The 18,654-nt window shown below is 45.7% G+C and overlaps 1 protein-coding gene across 6 annotated transcripts in view; it reads right to left on the bottom strand.

Moving 5' to 3' along the window:
* Positions 1 to 18,654, bottom strand: part of Pdzd2 (PDZ domain containing 2) — a 372,386-nt gene that overhangs the window by 284,336 nt on the left and 69,396 nt on the right. For 3 of the 6 annotated variants that reach the window (XM_029469405.2, XM_029469406.2, XM_029469404.2), the window contains exons 2-5: positions 6,972 to 7,080; positions 5,815 to 5,918; positions 4,075 to 4,250; positions 3,005 to 3,131 (exon numbers count right to left, since the gene is read on the bottom strand). The exons of 2 other annotated variants lie outside the window; for them this stretch is intronic. The gene's annotated coding sequence lies outside the window, so the exon portion shown is untranslated. The remainder of the gene's footprint in view (positions 1 to 3,004; positions 3,132 to 4,074; positions 4,251 to 5,814; positions 5,919 to 6,971; positions 7,081 to 18,654) is intronic. One more of the 6 variants, XM_029469407.2, reaches the window with a different exon arrangement.

Raw genomic sequence — 18,654 nt, 5'->3', positions numbered from 1 at the left:
GGGGTGGGGGGAGATGGGAGTGGAAGAGAGGAAGGGAGGGAAGGAGAGAAACAAGATGCAAAGTAAAGTCACCCTCGAGCTCATCGGCCAAGAGACAATCATGATTTTAGATGTCCTTCATCTGAGCTGGACGTTACACATGCTTAGCTGTATTTTGCATATTTAATTATACACATAATTTTAAAACAAAAAATTCTTGTGCACACATGTGTATGTAAGTGTGTGTGTGTGTGTGTGTGTGTGTGTGTGTGTGTGTGTGTGTGATATTCAGGTGGCTGGGGAGGCCAGAGGAGGGTGCTGGATCTCTGGAACTCTTGTTCCAGGTGGGGTAAGTCACTTGAGCATGGGTGCTGGGAACGTTATTCAGGTCCTCTGGAGGGGCATCAAGTGCTCTTAACTGCTGAGCCATCTCAACCCCACTGAGGTTATTTTTAAGCGTGTATTTTCACTTCCTTTATCTTCAACATTTTTATAATAGCATAATTAATTCTTCAAGGCTTTAATAACTTTATAAAGTACAAAGAACAAGCCACCGTATTATTTATTTTACTCATTCTATTGCTGGGATTTCAGGTTATAGCCCATGTTGTAATATTATAAATGTGTTGATGAATACAAAACTATCTTTATTTTCCCTTGGCTCTTCAAGATTTATTTATAGAAATGAGATCGGGGGCAACAATGCATGCACTTTGAGTTACCTCGTGTATATTGTAAATGTGCTTTCCAACAATAACAACAAAATCCACAGCAGTTTACATAAGATTGTACGGTTTCAATTAATTATTTGTCTTTTCTTCTTCAGTTTCAGAACCTGTCTTCTGGAGGGACGAGGGTCCCTCCTCTTGTGTGTGGAGAGCAGAGCTCAGGCAGCGGCTGAGGAGTCTGCTTTCCAATGATGCTTTTGTCCCGTTTCACTTTCGATGAGCAAAGTAAACAACACTTGCTAAAAGATGCAAAAGTCCACTTTATTGGTTTTGAAGGGCCTCCCGTGAAAGGCTATTGGGAACTTCCACGGTACAGCGGAGTTTATCCCTCTCATATAAATCAAAATGAGCAGGCCTGCAGAAGCATTCCATTTGAAACAGCAGCAGTGGTTTAGAGCTGTTGAGCCAAAATGCCCATTAGCTGTTTGTCAGGAATATTTTTAGAAAGTGCAAGAACAAGGCTTGTAAGGTGAACTGAAGCTACAGGGTCACCCTCTCCCCAGGAATTCGCCCTCAGCTTTCAGAAGCCATCAGGACCTACCTCCCTGTGTTCTTCACGCCAACAGACCCCAAGCCCCAAGTAACACAAAATGAACAACTCAACACGGGCACAGCTGTCCCAGTGCCCTTGGAGGACTGCCAGCATCTTTCACTTCAGGTAAATTGTTTCTGTTATCAGATTCTTCAGACATGGAAAAAAAAAAAAGAGTTGAAAGCCGAGAGCTCCATCTGGGCTGAGCTGATGTGGTGGTTTGAATGAGAATGACCCACAGACTAGTGTATTGTCATGCGGGGTGCCTGGCTGGTGAGGACACTTAGGTGGTAGAACTGTACTGCAGGAAAGATGGCACTGAGGGGCGGGCTTTCCGAGAGGCTAAGCTTGCTCCACTTCCTGTTCTCTTTCTTTGCTGCTGAAGTTGCAATCTCCCAGTTCCCTGCTTTTAGCCCTCTGGAACCATAAGCCAAAATAAGCTGTTCCATCATTTGTTTTGGTCATGGTGTTATCAGCGCAATAGAAAACTAGCTAATACACACGGACTATCGTTTCTTATTGGGAAGAAGAGACTGGGACATTTTCCTGCGGTCTAAACTCATTGTGGATGTCATGCTTTATCATTTCCATCTCTGTGACCTTCAGGAATGTCATCTCTTCAGGACTGTTACTATTTATGTTGACTGAAATAGTCCTTGCAGACCTGGGTGACCCTAACTAAGCAAGCTACTTGACCTCACAGAACCTCAATGTGATGGCTAACCTTGATTCTCAACTTGACAAGGAATTAGAATTACTATGGAAACAAACATGTTTGTGAGTGATTTTCTAGGTTGAGTGGGAAGGATTCACTCTAAATATGGGCAGTATCATTCCAGGGCTGGGATCCTAGGCTGAATAATAGAGAAAGCTGGGCCAGGAAAATGGCTTATCAGGTAAGGATACTTGTTGCCAAGACTGATATCATGAATTGAATACCCATAACCTACGTGGTGGAAAGATAAAGAACTGCCTCCTCTCACAAGCTATCCTCTGCCATACACACACACACACACACACACACACACACAAACACACACACTGTCACGCCTATGCCCACACACATACACATATGCATATGTGCATATACACGAAATAAATATAAAAATAAAGATAAAAAATAAAGATAAAAGGGAGGTGAGCAGCCGCATTTAGTGCTCTCTGCTTCCTGACTGAGGCCTGTCTTAGTTATTACCCTTTATTGCTGAGAAGAGGCATAAGGACCAAGGTAACTTATAAAAGAAAGCATTTAATTGGGGCTGGATTACAGTTTCAGAGGATTGGGCCATGATCACCATGGCAGGAAGCGTGCAGCAGGCAGGTATGGCACTGGAACAATAACTGAAAGCTTAAATCTTTAAATCCAAGATAAAGGCATAGAGAGAGACTGGGCCTGTTGTGGGCTTCTGAAACCTCAAAACCCTACTTGGTAGCGTACCTCCTCCAACAAGGCCACATCTCTTCATTTATCCTAAACAGTCCACCAACTGTGAAGCAAACGTTCAAATACACGAGCCTATGGGGGACTCATAAATCACCCCAGGGACCCAGCAGGACCAGATGCCTCCTGATCCTGCTCTACCTCAGCAGACTGTCTGACCTGAATCGTAAGCCCAAATAAACCTCTCCTTCCGTAAGCTGCTGTTTGTCAAAGCCAAGCCACTAATACATAACACATGCTTCCTCTTCAGAAGAGTGGGCCCGGCTGCGATGCCTACCTCACTCTGGTTGGTGAGAATTTAATAAGGGAATCTCCATTAAGTACCTGGTGTGGAGAGAGCCTCGAGCAGTGCTCATTTAAATTCCATTGGTCAGGGTATAGTTCAAAAGCAGATTTATCCAGCTCTAAATTATCGATACTTTCCTTTTGAATGCCACAGCTTTCTAGCCACCTGCCAGAGGAAGTGGAAAGAAAGAGATAAAAACCCCAAAAGTCCCATTCGTACTACATCCCTGTAAGACACTCTGGGTGGAGAAATTTGAAACCCTAGCAGAACATAAAATTATGGAATGGCCCGTGGCAGTTCTAGTCTTTGCTTAGTATCTCTCGGAGGATATGAAGAGACCAAGACAGCCATGCTAGTAAACTCAGTGCAGCAGGAGGGCCTTCTTCAGACTGATCCTGCCTGGAGGTTCAATGAAACAGCAGAGACCATCCCAAACCCGAGCTGTAAGTATGAGTACGGTCTGCTCATTCGGCACCCTAGACTGGGCGCAGCCCCATTCTACCGCTGCGTAAGAGAGTTACTTCTATGTCACCTAAAATAAGGTGACCAAATCAGGGTCATGTTCTTCTTAGTCACACACGATTACGTGGCCCTGGCCTCAAAGCAACTTTAACATCTAAAATATTTTTCCTCCCTGCGAGTCTGGTAGACGTCCCCTCTTTGTCATGTTACAGTTTTTCCTATCAGGCTGAGCACACCAGTCAAAGCAGTCTGGACAGTAGGTTGAAACAAGGTCACAGAGCTGCTGGCAGACTTGGGGGGATTCAGCACAAAAACTCTGCCTGGAACTAGGTCAGGTCACTGGCAGCCAGGAATTCGCACAGGTCCTCCAACAATATACAGCAATGCCCTCAGCTCTGTGCGGCAACAGCAGGATAAGCCGAGCCTGGGTGGTATTGATTATTCTAATGATCTCCTCTCTGTTTGCTTACTAACTGCTCATAAATCACTAAATGTTTTACTGAAGATGGTTTCCCACTCAGTAAATAGACGAACATCCATATTGCGAGATGTGTGCTTCCGTTACTGTTACCTTCTTCTCCATGAGCATGACTTAGCATCAGTGATGATCAGAGCATCCATATTAATCATACTACTCCGAACATACCTTCCTTTGAGCACCTTTGTGTATGACACTGCGGGGAACTCTTTCAATGTGGAGGTCACATGATGGGAGTCATGGAAAGTCACCACCGCTCGGTCCTTCCTGATGACCGCCAACAGGCACTGAGCGAGCACCCAGCAAGCTCTGCGTGCTTATTACGTACCCTCTGTATTGCCGGTCTAAAAAAGAACCAAGATCTATGTACCAGGAGAATGGGAGAGAGCAGCTGCCCAGTGACTCTTCCAGCACCCACCACCATCATTCCCAACAAACACTAAAACAGTGTCATGGGCTGTGTCAGCACAACTTGTGAGTTGGTCCCTTCAGGCCAACTTTCCAAGTGGGCTGAAAGTGAGCAGTCACTCTGAAAACCCTCTCCTCCCCCATCCCCTCCACCTGCTTCCCACATATAGCTGTCACCATGTCCAGCCGGCAGGACTCACTGAGAGACTAAGCTACCTGGGAGTATATCTAAAGGTTCCAATGGACCTGATTATACTAACCTATTACAATCAACAAAACAAGCCTTTGGAGGCAAGGGATAGAAATCCCACCCCAAGAGCCAAGGAGAAGGGGTATTACCCACATATGTACTTGGAAAGACTGTGAGGGTATATTAGTTACTTCACACGTTGCTGAGAAAGGAAACCAATAAAAACAGTTTACTGAAGCTAAGGCTTCTTTCGGTTCCCAGTACAATTTATTATGGTGGAGTAGTCAGGGGCAAAGCCTCACGCAGCAGCTGTTCACACTGCATCCGCAGCCAGGAAAAAGCCCAGGTGGATCTCCATGCCCCGCACCCAGGATGCTAATCCTAACCCCAAGCCCTAACCCCCAACCCTAACCTTTCTGTCTGAGCTGGCTCTCAGCATATGGTGGCAAAGGCAGCCCCCAAAGCTGTAACTCCTATCCTATCCATGCGGAAAACCCACTGGAGTCAAGTGTCCCTTTTCCAGTGATTCTTCTTGTCTGACTTGAATCACGTACTCATTACTTAGCTACTCCCTGACTTACGTGCCTGCTTCTGCAGCCAGAGGGTCTGCGGACGGACCACCCACAGCACATGGACTGACTGTGAGCCAGGGCAGATCCTGAGGAGAGCCGCGCCAAAGCCATTTGCAAACACAATGCTTTGCCATCTACATCTCTTCAATCCCTCAGGTTCTCCCCGCCCCTCTCTGACTAGACATATGTTAAATAACACTGCAGATTCAGTTAGGTCACAAAGAGTTGATTTAAATGGAGAATCAGAACATGGCAGTACCTCGTGGATAAGCCTTGTGCCTCTCTTCCAGGTTCTGCCAACCTAAAGGTAACCATGTCCTGACTCCTAAGCCCACAGGTAAATTTTGCCTCATATTATAGTTCACATAAAGGCAGTCATGGGAAGTCCTAGTTTGTGACTTGCACATTTCTATATTACTGTGTAAATGGAATTTTTAAAAAGAGCTTCTCCTGGTTCACTTTTCCCACCCTATCAATATCATAATTTATGAAACTTTCAAGGGCTTTCTCAGCTCCCTCAGAAATGGCCTTCTCCCCAAACTAAATGGTCTCGAGATAGCAAATTCTTCTGGCACCTACAGTTAACTACAGATGCCCAAGATGAAGGGCGAGTAGGGTCAGTGAGAGGGATCTGCCATGTTTCTTCGCTTCCTGCCTCTTTCTGTACGACCGTCCAGCCTCAGCTCTGTCTTCTCATAGGTTAACATTGGGACTCATGGCCTTTTCTGGTCTTCATACCTGGGTATCTGCAGTATGCAGAAGGCAGCCGCTAAGTGATGACGTTTCAGCAACTCTCCAAAGGTTCGGTGAGTATCAGAAAGAACAGTCACCATTGGGTTACTCTAGAATTTTGAAGAGCTAATAAAAGTTACAAACTCCTCCTTGACCTTGAAATTCAGGTGCAAAGAAATCCCCCAAAAGCTATAGACTTCAGGTACAAACTTTTCAGTAGGGCATTGCATTAACCATCACATAGGACTGCCCATCAGTGAGCTTGCCATTCATGGGAAGCAGGCATGCTTCTGCGCTAGAACTGTGTAGAGAGGATGGAGGACTTCTCAGGTTGTGTTTCAGACAAGTGTCTTACAATGAATAAGGAGGGGGAAGGATCCCAACATCCAGAATTCATGATTCCAGCAAACCTTGTCTCAGAGTCCTAATAGCAGACCAAAGTCTAAACCATGAACACCAGCCCCGAGTCCTCAAAAAGTTAACGCACTGAACTACTGTGGAGTGGAACCATTTTACTCCTAAGTATATACCCAACGAGCCAAGACCAGAGGCCAGGCACGTGTTTGTATTGGGATGTTCACAGTAGCAACAAATGAATGTATGAACAAAATGGGCTTTATTCACACAACAATACAATTGGGCCGAAAGGGGAGTGAAGGTCCAACAGATGCTGCGTGACAGATGAAAACCCCGTGCTAAGTAAAGGAAGCCAGATACAAGAGGTCATGTGTTGTACAATTCTATGCATGGAAGCTATCCAGACAATTTGAGTCCATAGAGTTAGAGCAGATTAGAGCTACCCATTGCTATGCAGAGCACCCAATGAGGATGACTACTTTAGAGGGTACATGGCTTCCCTTGCGGTTTGAAGACGATGTCCTGACACTAGACAGGGTGCCAGTTGCATAATGCTGTAGAAGGACTAAGCACCATTGAAGCATATACTTTAAAGTGGTTCATTTCAAGGAGAAAAAAAACCAAACCAACCAACCAAACAAAAACCATTAATAAAGCCAATCCTGAGAAGGCAGGCTGTACGCTTGGTGGGCACCCAATTTGCCTAGCAATCAAGGAGTCCTATTAATTTAGAAATGTAAAACAAAACAAACAGCAACTGTAACAAACGCCACTCTGAGAAGACGTCTTAGCCTGTGAATACCAACCTTCTGTCCAGCACTGTCAATGAAGACACAACATCCTTCAAGCCAAAAGGCCAGCAGTTGAGGTTGGAAAATATCTTGAGAGCTCAAGCAGGTGAGAACAGCCGTTTTCCTTTAAAGTGGAAATAAAGCAAAGGAATTCGCTTTTGACCAATTAAGATACACACAACCTTGAGAAGACACAACAGCATTTGAAGGCTGCCTAATCAAGTACTTCGGCAGACTCAGCACGGTGGAGCTGTTACCCAAACATTCTCTTCTTTGTTCTTTGCCTCAAAGCTTCATTCCCTTTTAGAGTAAGAACACAGGGAATGTTTTCAAATCTACATAACCTTCGGATCCAACCCATGATACCAGCTAATGACTTTCTCACTCTGAGGCTTATTCCAGATACTCCTAAAAATGTTGATTATGAGAACCCCCACACATGCACACATACAATATGCATGTGTGTCCCACACATACACTCTCAATACTCATACAAGCATATACCACACCCTATATCCTGAAGTAGATAGATATTTCTTCATCATCCTTACAGCAGCAAGAAGCACTGATCCTTTCCTGAGACCCCGGTTCAGGATGGATGCTCGTCATATCGAAATCATACACTAACAGTTATGCCCTGCAGAGAGAAAGTGCCAGGAGCGACTCAAGCCCCCTCTCACCACTGCTCTTCCTGGGGTCTAAAATTAGAGGGCAAGAAATAATTCTTCCTTAGAGTTAAACTGTAAGATAGACTTTCCATTCCTTAAGAGGCGTGAAGAGTTTTGGCTCCTCCTCAAACACTGAGCCCTGCCAGAAGTACACGGGAGACAAAGGAAATCAAACGGTAGATAGTCGTTAAGCACCAACTCTGTGTATCACCCTTGAGGTGCAAAGGGTTGGAAGAGTCTCTGAGTGGCTCTGGGTGAAGCCAGATATATTAAAAAACAAATGTATCTAGACCACAAAAACAATGTTCAGATAAAAAGATTGTTCCAAAACTGATAGATGGAAAAAAAAAAAAAAAGAAAATCTAGAGACAGACCTCTTTTTTCCTAATAACTCTGTATTGGCCTGAAGGTGTAATGAGTTAATATCTAGCATCATTCCTGTGAAGGCTCTGTGACCTGGGAAAGATGCTAACCCTTTCCAAATATCACTTTTTCCCATCTGTAAAATGGGTGTCATACCATCTATCTCATGGGTGATTGTGAAATATGATATGCACATATAACCGTATATCAATCAGTATTTAAATATACATGGATGAGGGATGGCTCAATCAGTAAAGATGGTAGGGACTTGAGCTTGATCCCGAGACCCTATGTGAAAATGTCAGCTCTGACATCATGAACTTATAACCTCAGTGCTAGTGGAAGAGACAGTAGGCTTGCTAGCCACTAAGTCTAGCCTACTTAATGAGCTTTAAGCCAAGGAAAGACTGTCTCAGAGGTGACAACGGAGGTTCTTTTCTGGCCTACACGTGCATGCACACACGTGCGTTCATGCCTCTCACACATACACCATATGCACATACATATGTGCACAAAAATAAATATGCAACAGTATATATTAAAATATATGAGTCAAGTAAGAACTATTAACATCAAATGTGACAGACACATAAGTAGAGCATAGACAAGCCACACTGTATAGCAGCTACAATATAAATACCATATAACATAGAAGTGAATGAATAGCTAAGGAGCTCAGACTTGGAGGCTGAGCGTACTGCTGGTCTATCAGCCCTCCCGATAGCCCTATTGCTGCTCCCTTTATAAACACAACCTAACTGTAAGGAGCACGCTGGGCTCCACGTTTCTCAGGCTAGATCAGTGAAGAAGCATCGGTATTAAGTGTGGTTCCAATCAGCTTTACTGTAGCCAACCAGCAGGCAGAAGTGAGGGCTCTTCCGCAGCAAGGCTCGCTGGTGATTTGTATGAGTGCATTTGTGCTGTGTCTAGCTTCTGGCACTCCAGTTTCTTCCCTAATTCTATCCATCTCTCCTGTGTACTATTTCCCTTAGGTCAGTGTCTCTCCACGGCCATGTGCACTGGGTTGGAGGGAGAGTTTGCACTCAGGGGCACTGTCTGAAGATGTATTCAGTATCACAAATGAGGATGGGGGGGGTGGGATTTACTGTTAGCATTTTAAGAGTAGAGGCCAGAAGACATTGTTAAATGTCCTACAATGTGCAAGAAAGTCCTCTTTCTCATGACAAAAACAAAAGCAAAAGAAAAGACATAGAAACCATCCTATTCAAAATGTCATTGGTTTTAAGCTAAAAAAACCCTGCCTTGGGGACAAAGAGGATATCTTAGATTTTTTTTTGACCCATGTGTGACCAGCCATTATGTCCTAGCTGCTCTTGAAACAAGAGCCCAGGTTCAATAGCAGGCTAGCATTTTTGCAAAGGGTAATAGCCTTGGGGAAAGAAGAATTTCCCAGAAGCCACTTCTCACACAGCAGCTCTGAAGCATCTCATAGAGTGAGCAGGCAGAGTCAAGGCCAGGCTTTCTGTCATGCCGGCTCCCCCTCAGCTCTTTGTTTGAATGAGGGTTCTTTGAGGGTCAAACCTGGGCTGTAGACCACAGGAGAGTCCAAGCCACATCCTGAACCCACTCCACAGACCCCAGGAATCTTATGATTTGCTGGGTAGTGCAGAAACTTTGTCTAGGCAACTTTATTGATCTGGCTGTCTCATCTCCATGGTAGCCGGTCTTCCCAAATGAAGACAAGGCAGGCTGCTGGGCAAATAGCTGTCCCCAGGCAGACAGGAATTTCACTTCCACAGTCCTATCAGATAACTCAGAGCAGAGATCACCCCTCACATTCTATAGGTAAGGAAATCGAGGCTCAAGGTTACAGTGGGGAGTGGAGTCCTCACCATGGGGAGATGGAACTGGAGAGATAGGCTGGATTTATGGACTCACACAAGATGAAATGGATCATACGCTATTGGGGATAAGCCATAGCTGGGTGTAGACAGGCAAGGCTTAGACTCTAAGCTTCCTCAGAGGTTGCTGCAAACAGGATAGCCTGGGCTAAGTCTGAGGTCAGTGGTAACCTCTCTAGATAGGCAAAGAACAGCCGGGCGTGGTGGCGCACGCCTTTAATCCTAGCACTCGGGAGGCAGAGGCAGGTGGATTTCTGAGTTCTAGGCCAGCCTGGTCTACAGAGTGAGTTCCAAGACAGCCAGAGCTACACAGAGAAACCCTGTCTCGAAAAAAACAAAAACAAACCAAAAACAAAAAAACAAAAATAAAACAGAAAAGGTAGGCAAAGCATGTCTCAAAGGGGAGCAGAGTTCTAGCATGGGGATAAATTGCTGTGCTCCTTCAGGAAACGTATTGTATACTTCCAGGACTGATGTGATAGGTACAAATTTAAAAAGGGCTGATAAAACCTACAACTCCTCAGAATCAGATTCTATAAGGATATATACACACACACATACACACACACATACACACACATACACACACACATACACATACACACACACACACACACACACACACACATATATATATATATATATATCCTAATAGATTATTGTGGGAAGGGGTAGAAGATAAATAAACAGGAAAGTACACAGAGAAAATACCATGTTGGGGAAGGTAGAATGTGTGTGGATACAACAGGAGTCTCTCAGAGGATGTGACATTTAAGTTAAGGCCTAACAGTTAAGAACAACCATCAGACCATCAGACAGCTGTCTCCTGAGAGGCTCTGCCAGATCCTGACCAATACAGATGCGGATGCTCACAGCCAACCATCAGACTGAGCACAGGGATTTCCATGGAGGAGTTAGGGGAAGGGCTGAAGGAGCTGAAGGGGTCTTATCTGGCATCAGTGGGATGGGAGGCCCTTGGTCCTGTGAAGGCTTGATGCCCCAGTGTAGAGGAATGCTAGGACAGCAAGGAGGGAGTGGGTAGGTAGATGGTGGCAGGGGATCGTGTAGGTTGCTCTTTAAAAATTCCCACAATAGGGGAGCACCCTCATTGAAGCAGGGTAAGGGGGAATGGGATAGGGGTCTGCAGAGGGGAAATTGGGAAAGGACATAACATTTGAAATGTAAATAAGTAAAATATTCAATTAAAAAAGAACAACCATCAGTGTGAGGGGAGGCTCTCCACCCAGGCCAGGGGCTTGGGTGACAGGGTCACACTCAAGGGATAGCTGGAAGCTCACAGTGGTCCTTGTCACAGGAGTCCACCGTGCAATATGTCAAGGCTGCTCAGCAAGGCTGAGGTCTGTGCACCAGCCATGGAAACAAAACTCTGGGAAGCACAGTGCAGTAAAGATGCTGATTCAAAGTCTCCCTCAGTCTCTGTGAGTGGAATGGTCAGTCAGAATCAGTAAGGGGTTTATTCTGGCTGCGGGATCAAATCTCACCAAGACACAGACACAGGGATAGAGGTAAGGTCTGGCATTCATTCCCACTCTCTCAGCCTTAAACTAGTCTCATCTTTATCCTTGTTAATAATAGCTCGTTATTGACCAAACGTCATTTCACAGCACTGCTCCCCACGCTCAGTCTCTAAGACAAGGACAGGGGAGAAGTTTAAAAAGCACCAGCAAACATGGTCGCATTTGAAAGGCGGCACAGAAGTACACAGGCGCTCACGGTAGAGAGACTGCTTGTCTCCACTTCATGCTTTATACTTTCATAATATCGTCCCTTTAAAAACCCAGAGAGGGGTTCTAGGGAGATGGTTCAGTCAGGAAGACATGAGGGCCAGAGTCTGACCCGTGGAACTCACATAAAAGCAGGATGCAGTAGTACGTCTGTCATACCATACCATGTCATGCTGTGGAGGTGGAGACAGAAAGACTGTTGGAGCTTGCTAGCCAGCTGGGTCAGCTAAGATGGTGAGTCCAGGTTCAGTGAGAAAACTTCTCTCTCTCTCTCTCTCTCTCTCTCTCTCTCTCTCTCTCTCTCTCTCTCTCTCTCTCTCTCTCTCTCTCTCTCCCTCCCTCCCTCTCTCTCTGTATATGTATATACAACAAAGATGGGCCAAGGGTGATGGCCTGAGTTCTATCCCTAGGACCCATACGGTAGGAGAACACCAACTACTGAAAGCTGTCCTCTGACTTCTACACATGTGAAACATGTCATGTACATGCATAGCTACATACATATACATAAGTATAATTAAAAATAAGATGAAGGGTGTTTAAGAAAGACACCCAATATCAACCTCTGGCTTTCATATATATGTACACACACACATACACACACACACAAATTGTTCCATCCACCAAGATGAACAGTCAGCAATCATTTCCTCCAGGAAGCCTTCCTTGGTTACCACAAAGTGTTAGCAACTCTATTCTGCTTTCTTCCAACATACACATGTCTGTCTGTCTGTCTGTCTGTCTGTCTGTCTGTCTGAGCCAGGGTCTCATATATCCCAAACTGGCCCTGCACATGCTGTGTGACTGAGATGACCTTAAACTTCTCATCCTCCTGACTCTATATTCCTGAGTTCTGAGATCACAACCATGAGCCACCACACTGGTTTTATGGGGTGCTGGGACTTGGACTCAGAGCTTTGTGCTAGTATAGGTAAGAACTCTACTAATAAAGCCATGTCCTGAACCCCAAGTCTTATTTTAAAACGTGTATTCACTACAGTTTTCCTCAGAATACTACATTCTGAAGAGACACACACTTCTCCTATCAGACTGGATGCTGAGATCAGGCCCCTGCTACGCTCTTTGTCCCCAACACCTTTTAACACTTGTGATGGTTTGTATATGCTCGACCCAGGGAGTGGCACTATTAGAGGTGTGGCCCTGTTGGAGTAGGTGTGGGCTTTAAGACCCTCATCCTAGCTGCCTAAAAGGCAGTGTTCTGCTAGCAGCCTTCAGATGAAGATGTAGAACTCTCAGCTCCTCCTGCACCATGCCTGCCTAGATGCTGCCATGTTCCCACTTTGATGACAATGGAATGAACCTCTGGACTTGTAAGCCAGCCCCAATTAAATGTTGTCCTTTATAAGATTTGCCTTGGTCATGGTGTCTGTTCACAGCAGTAAAACCCTAACTAAGTCAACACTGTTGGCAAAATTCCCCTTCTCATGAAGCCACCCAACTTTTGTCAGAAGCCAGAAATGTACTTTCCCATCTTCTTCCATTGCTGCCCGAGTACAATAATGTGACTTGGGCTCTGCCAATCAAAAGTGAATGGAGTGACACAGTGGCTGGCTCTTATGGAAGCCATTTTGGCACAGGTGGATCCATACATGCAATTTTTTGAGATGACAGTGGCTCTTCCTATGGTTTCTCCTCACTGAACTCCTACTGAGGCTTAATCGGAACAGCAGGGGTGGCATCCCATTACCGTCATGGGGCAGAGCTCTAAGGAACAAATCAATGCGGTCACGCAGGGAAGACTAATTTCTCTCACGGTGGAGAAACAGCGTGGGGAATTTTTATGCAAGCAAGATGCTTGTGTTTTGAAATCTCGTTTGGCCACACTGAGAGGAATGACCTAGAAAAGGGCAGTATGGGGATGCTCGGGCTGGGAAAGATAGATTGTTGTCATGCTAACTCAGTTGTCTGTGGCTCCCTCTCATTTCCTCTTTCATCATGTTACCTCTTGGTCCACAGGCCTTCTGCTCTCCCACTAATTAGGAGTAGCAAGAGACCCCTCATCAGAAGCAATAAGATGCTGGAGCCATACTTCTAGACTTCTAAAGGCATGAGCCCAAATAAACCCTCACACTTACCTACCTCAGATAAGTCACTGCAAGAGAAAACAGACCAAACTATCACAATTCAGTGTCTCATGCTTATGAACATTGGTGCCCATGTTAATTTGTTATTCATCGTTATAACAAAACGCCTGGGATAAATTAACTTAAGAAGATAAAAGCTTTTTCCCAGCTCACTATTTCGGAGGTTTCAGTCCATGTGGAGTTGACGCATGGGCTTTGGGTCTGGGTAAGGCAGAATATCCTGATGGGAACTGAGCATATGGTGGAGTAAAACTGCTCACCTCCGGGCACCCAGGAAGCCAAAAAGGAAGGAAAGAGAGCAGTCCCACAATCCTCTCTGTGTTTGATGCTTTCCTGTTGCTAGGATAAAGTACCACAAGCAAAAGCGACTTATGGAAGAAAGAGTCCATTTTGGCTTTTGGTTTCAGTGAGATGAGAAGAGTTCATCACAACGGCTAATTGCAGGCATGGTGACAGGATCAGGAGGCGGAGAGCTCACATCCAGAACTACACAAAGCAGGAAGCAGCAGAGAGTAAAATGGAAGTGGAGGAAGGATTTTTACCTCAAAGCCCATCCTTAGTGACATATATCCACCAATATGGTGGTTTAAATAAGTTTGGCCCAGGGAATGGCACTATTAGGAGGTGTGGCCTTATTGGAGTAGATGTGGCCTTGTTGGAGTAGGCGTGGCCTTGTTGGAGGAAGTGTGTCACTGTGGGTGTGGACTTTAAGAGCCTCATCCTAGCTGCCTGGAACTTAATCTTCTTCCCAATGAAGACGTAGAACTCTCAGCTCCTCCAGCCCCATGTCTGCCTGGATGCTCCCACCTTGATGATAATGGACTTGTAAGCCAACTCCAACCAAATGTTGTCCTTATTAGAGTTGCCTTGGTCATGGTGTCTCTTCATAGCAGTAAAACCCAAGCTATGGCAGCCAACAAGGCCACTTCACCTAAATTTCACCAGCAGTGCTACCAATTGGGCTGTAAATGCTCAGCCTCTCACATGCTCTCTGCCAGCCTCCCAAAGTCTCTGGATAGTTAAAGTCTAGAGACACGGCTTTGCACGGTACTTCTCAAACTGTATTACCCTAGAACACTATGGTGTTTCCAGGGCTAAGACAGCAGTTCCCTCGAATACATGGAGAAATGACTAGAAAGACTGTGTCAGCTCCACATTTCAGCTCAGAAACTTTGAAAATAAAACAGCCACGGCACCTGCTACTCGTCAGCAAGAGCAGTGGAAAGCAACCGTGCAAGCAAATGCAGTTCGAGCAAAGGCTGTAGCAAGCCCACACACTGGCCCGCTTTGGCCCCGCTTCCCCTCCCAGGTGCTGTTTCCTGCCTGGGATTTCAGATGGCGAGATAGTCCCCTGTTCTCTACCAGCAGATTTGCTCCCCATTTGTCTAAAGGGACCCACTGAGTCTATGTTTACTGCATGGACACCATTCCCTCAGACATTCTTGGCCACTTGAGTTATCATTTTAGTGAGAAAAAAAATGGGGAGGGGAGGTAAGTATACAAAATAATGCTTTAATGACATTTTCATACATACACTCAATTGTTCTTCATTCACACATGCCCCTTGATCACCTTACTCCTCCCCTAAATAGTCCATTTCTGGAGTGTGTGTGTGTGTGTGTGTGTGTGTGTGTGCAGTGTGTGTGTGTGTGTGTATTTTGTATGTATGTGTGTGTGCGTGCACATGCTATTCTGTCTCTTCTAGCTGAATTGGTGCCCTCCCCTCACTAAACAAACAAACCAACAAATGAAAATATACTGGGCCTCTAGCTCCAGTACCATACACATTGGAGTTGAGGCCATCACAGAATAAGTTGTGTAAGGCAGCCTGTCAGAGTGTAGCAGCTAACTAGTGTCCTTAGAAGGGGAATGTGGACACAGATAGAGAGGATAGGTTCTGAAGATACACAGGGAAGGCGTCCATTTAAAGCCAAGAAAGGAGGTCTCAAATAAACCAACAAACTAAAAACAAAAAACAAACAAAAAAACCTAAAAACCTCCGGACATCTTGGTCTTGGTCTTTCAACCTCTGGAACATGAGAAAAACATATTCTAGTAAGCAACGCAGACTGGGGTGGGGTATTGCTTATACCCATCAAGGCCTCCTCACCTCTAAACAGCCTGACCCACAGCTTCTACCAAACCTTCTTCCCTAAGCAAGTTCCTTGCCTTGGTGCGTGTCCTACATCCCTGGCTGGAAAGGTGGAGGATCAAATTCCGAGGATGCACTGCAGCGCACACATTGTGTCCTCCTCATTAGACACCCCCCCCCGGCCCAAATACGATAAGGAACGGTGACCCTGAAATTCTGCTAACGTGGTCGAGAGGCTGCCATCCAGCCAGTGGGCACCGGCTGCCTTTAGAACGCCTGATGGGAAATTAAAAGTGAAAGGCAAGTTTGGAGGTGGGAGGAGCCAAGATGAGACACTCTACCTCAGAATTGTCTTAGGGCGGTGCTGGCTCTGGACCCTTGCTGAGACAGTGGTTTCTACAGAGAAGAAAGCATCTGAAAGGGGCTCCCTGGGTGGCTCGGCCCCTTGGAGGGCCCCTGCCTCACCCAGCCAGGCATCCCTCCCACGCTGTTCCCTCCCAGAAGCCCTCTAGGAGCTGGGGTACAGCTGCTCCGAATTAACACCCAAAGTTCTGTTGGGTATAGAGGATAAAAGGGGCGCTGTTAAGAACGACCCCTTGGGCAGCGAGCGGGGAGGCGGTGGCTTTCCTGAAGAGAAGCCAGGGGAGATGGAAGACTTGGCTAGAGTAGGTAGCAAAGACTGGACCTGTAACTCCCAAATCTAGGGGAAAAGGCAGATCTGCAGCTGATTAGCCACGCCCCTCTGAAGCTTCACCACCATCACTGGCCCAAGACTATGAGAGTTCAGAAATCCCAGCATGTAACGGTCCCAGGGTTGGGCCAGACAGTAGAATTGGCTCATTTGTCTGTCAGTTGATATTGGATGTCCTATCTCAGTTTCCCCAGAGAGTGTTGGATTAAAGGATAATTCACCCGAAATCTGTCTCAGTGCACCACCTGTTTGTTGAACCTGAAAAGAATATTATTTAAGACATCAGTGGCAGCAAGGAATGAGGAAGCCTCTGGCTCCGATGGTCAGGGAGAGCACAACCATTCTCTGCAGCAGGGACCCCTGTGAGAAATGGGCCTAAGATGACTGTGGGCTTACAATGGCAACGGTGAAGTAATAATAAATACATTTAAACATTTTTCTCAGCTGAAATGGATAATACTCCTGTTATGGATAATGCTAGTGTTTTGAGCATATGTCTGGGCTCAGCATGATACATAAACAGTGGGTTCATGACTGAGCCCAGAGTTGCAAAGGCCAGTCAGTACTCAGCGTGCATTCTAAGCATGCTTTCTGTCTCCTGGGCAGACATTTTTAAAGCAGGTATCAACTTTCCTAGTGCTGCAACTTTTTAATACAGTTCCTCAAGTTATGTTGACCCCCCCAACCATAAAATTATTTTCATTGCTACCTCATAACTGTAATTTTGTTACTGTTATGAATGGTAATGATAATATCTGATATGTAGGATATCCAGATATGTGACCCCTGTGAAATGGTCCTTCCACACCCCCCCCCCCCAACAGAGTTGAGAACTGACCTTTTAAAGGATGGTTTCAGTCCTCCTTACTGAGGCAAAGGAGAAAGACAGGAAAATTCCACAGACCTGAGAGAGAAAGGAGCCCCGCACCCTGGAATTACTGAAGCCTCTTGCTAGCTGGGAAATCAACCATTAATAGCACCGACTGTGAAGGTCACCAACAGAAAGATAATATTCATTTTATACATAGATATTTTGTTATCATAGCAATAGCCAGGTCTAAGGTCAGCCCACACATGACCTTGGGTCAGACCTCATTCCTTTTCCCAGGCTTATTCTGTGAATTGAAAATAAGGAGTTAGCTGTTTATAGTCAAGATCTCCTGCCTTACAGCGTCCCTGTGATATAGACGTTCACCTTATCAACTGTGATCTAGTCAGGACCCAGCCTATGATCTCACTTGGTTCCTCAGCAAACCCACAATGAAGCTCGTCTCTAAGTGAGAAGCCCTTGTCTCAGGTGTGTCTTGTTTCTTCCCATGTGCCTTTTTCTTAACCCCTGTGCTTAAAATCGTTATTGAAAATGTCTTTCTAAAATAGCTTTTAAATGACTTGCAACTCAAGGCTGGAGATGGCCCAGCTGTTAAAAGTATGCGCTGCTCTTTCAGAAGAGCCAAGTTCTGTTCCCAACACCCAGAACTTGGGCAGCTCACAACCACCTGCGACTCTAGCTCCCAGGGATCCCACATCCTCTCTCACCTCCAACGGTACCTGCACTCTCATACAAGCAAGCAAGCATGAGTGTACACACACACACACACACACACACACACAAAACAAAACTGTTTCGTATTGGCTTGCTTTGAGATTCTTTGTGTGGAAACCAGGGGTCCAGTTTCCCTAACAGAGTAAGGGAACTTCTCCAGCCCTTAGGTGTGACAAGGCAGCTTGTCTCTGCCTTGGGGACTTTGCAGTTCTTACAGATCGTAAACCACTAGCCTGCAGCATCTCTTTCTTATCTAAGGTGAGCAGTCAAGGGGCCACCATCCCCTCTTCGGTTCACCTCTCACTGTTGCTTCCCGCACTGCTCATCTACAGGAGCAGATACTAGGGAACACCCAATATCCCCTCTCCTGAGCCCAGTGCTTGCCCGGGACTTGCCATAAAGACACTAAAACCCACTTTCTCTTCACCTTCCTTCTTCTGCTTCCTGCCCACCCATGGCACTTCCCCCTACAGACCTGAGTGACCTGCTGTGCCTCTTGTTACCACAGGTCTGATTGTAGACTTCTTGTTTTGGCAGATATCTCTGTAGCTACAGGTCTTATGACAGCTGATTAAAATAAATCCCAGGTAGGCTTTGAAGTGGATGGCTGAATGTGAATAAGCATAGGT

Source organism: Mus caroli, unplaced genomic scaffold (genome assembly GCF_978045245.1).
Source record: "Mus caroli unplaced genomic scaffold, Mus_caroli_1 scaffold_16, whole genome shotgun sequence".
Classification (NCBI taxonomy): domain Eukaryota; kingdom Metazoa; phylum Chordata; class Mammalia; order Rodentia; family Muridae; genus Mus; species Mus caroli.
Note: the sequence above shows the minus strand (reverse complement) of the source record. Positions and strands in the feature narration are given on the sequence as shown.